Genomic DNA, 2,600 nt, shown 5'->3' on the forward strand with positions numbered 1-2,600 from the left:
ACACTTGGATTTCTAGGGAATAACCTTGAGGGCCTAGATTTTTATCACTGTTGTTCTCAAGCCTTCACTGACGTGCTTCCCACTAATAATCAGCCAGTAACCTTGATTTGACTGTAGCAAAGGTATTTACTATAATGTTATTATAAGACCAGTAGGTACAAAATATTTCCCTCAGAATCCTGGGGCACACTCTCCATAAATACGTGTAGGTATATGGGAGGAGTGTGCTCAAAATTAGAGTACAAAGGTAATGAGACACATGTGTAGTACATACTTGTATATGGGGTGACTCATAGCTTCTGGAAATTGATGAACTGAAAGTTCTTCCCTGATACAGGGGTCATGTTCCTTGATATTGCTTCTTTTCTTAGAATGCTGTCTTTTCATATCTGCTTTGTCTCCAGCTCCTGACTGGATGCCTTGTCTTTTATTGGCCCAGTGTCTCTGGTCCCAGAAAGAAACACTGTCTGTTACTTGTGGTCCAGTGTCTTTGATGATGTAAGTTGAGGGGGAGGGGGTAAAGAGAGAGAGGGGAAGGGAGAGTTGGAGGAGAGGGGGAGAAAAGAGGAGGAGAAGGAGAGAGAGAGAGAGATCCTTACAAATAGAAAATAGAGGCAAAATTACTGAATTCTTATTTTGCTTCTGTTTTCTATTTTTAATAGCAATATTTTTCTGATAATGTTCAGTGACTATGAGTTATAGACTGTTACTATTTCCAAAGAATTTCAGTTGAGGATTACCAAAGTGGCAAAGGGTAGGGGTATAGTAGACATGAGCAGATTGAGACATAACAAACAAGAGATTACACAGAAGAAACAATTTATATAAGGGATGTTATTGAAGAAAATCATGAACAAAAAATGAACTCATCATATGGTGAGAGTGAGAGATAACCAATGAACAATCATGTGCTCCCTTAGTATTCTCACTATGGCAAGAGAACACAAAGAAGGTGGTCAGTGGCTAACCCCCTTTGGCAAACCTATGGGAATCATGAACAAGAGTCCCATAAAATGGATAGTCATAGATTAACTGCTGTCTCCATTGTTGGAGGGAGTACTCCCATGAGGGAAATTTCTCTGCCTGGGAAAATTATTTTCAGACTAGAAAGGATAGAATCAATCAATCAATAAGTATGTATTCTCTACTTAATCAATAATACGCATTTAATAAAAAGGCAAAAATAAAACAGTCTCTTCCCTCTATGAACTTATATTCTAGAACAAAAATTGTCATTAGGAAGTTTAAACCTAAGATAAGTAAAAATATGATAAGAGAATACCTTGTTTTGCACAAGAAGTTTGAGTCACCAGGAAGGAATATTGAAATAAATAGTTGATATGTTTGTGGAGTCAATGCTGGTCATCTGTGGAAAGATCATAGATAATGAAATATGCAGCAAGTTTGGAGAAAAGCAAATGTGAATTTTTTAAAAGTAAAACAAAAATTGAACAATGAAGTCTATAAATGTTAGGCTGGTGATCTTGGACTTTGGTCAGTTTTATCTCTTCCATGAAGCCTTCCTTGACTACTCTAGCCTTCCTTGATGTCCTTTTTCTCTGAATTCTATAGTACTTAATGTCCATACCATACAGTATTATTATTACTCATTTAAATTCATGTAGCATTTTAAAGTTTTCTTGCATTGGCTAAAGTGATTCACACATTTTATAGATGAGGAAACTGATGTTCAAGAAGTTAAGGGATTTACCCAAGGTCATACAGTTAGTAAAGGTCAAAATGTCAAAGGCAGAATATGAACTTAGGTCTTCCTGAATACTTAACTATCCTGTTCCCAGTTTAGAAAATTTTTTTAAAATTTTGAGTTCCAAATTGTCACCCTCCTTCCCCTCTCCCCTCATTGAGAAGGTAAATTGATAATTTGATAAAGGTTATACATGTGCATTAACTGACTGAATTAACTTCTTATCCCTCATCTGTAAGATGAAGGAGTTGGACTAGATGACCTAATTCTCCATCTATGATTCCATGACTGGGTCCTATCCAGACTATCATCTTCCCCTAGGATAGAGAGCCAATCCCTACAATCTCCTTCCTACACCTGCTACATATCAGATACAAGAGGGGCAAGTAGGTGCTACAGCGGATGAAGCACCAGTTCAGGAGTCAGGAGGACCTGAATTCAAATCTCACCTCAGATACTTGACACTCACTAGCTATGTGACCTTGGACAAGTCACTTAACCCCAACTGCCTCATCCTGGGTCATCTCCAGTTATCCTGATGAATATCTGGTCACTGGATTCAGATGGCTCTGGAGGAGAAATGAGGCTGGGGACCTGCACAGCCCTCCCTCACTCAAAAAAAAAAACAGTCAAGTGAAAATCATGTCATTATTTCTCTGATGGCATGGTCTTCTTTGGCAACAAAGGACAAACACACACATCAGATACAAGACCTGAAACATCTGGATCATGCATTCCGGAGGTGGTAAAGGGCAATTCACCAAGTTCTTTATGTTAGCTATTAAAATGCATTCTTCATCTTAAGCTAGGAACTTCTCCATGTCTAGACAGAACTTCCCTTTCTTGGTATTCTGCACCCCAAGGAAGATCTGAATCCATCTGAGGAAAGGGTCTG

Source organism: Notamacropus eugenii, chromosome 4, assembly GCF_028372415.1.
Source record: "Notamacropus eugenii isolate mMacEug1 chromosome 4, mMacEug1.pri_v2, whole genome shotgun sequence".
Lineage (NCBI taxonomy): Eukaryota > Metazoa > Chordata > Mammalia > Diprotodontia > Macropodidae > Notamacropus > Notamacropus eugenii.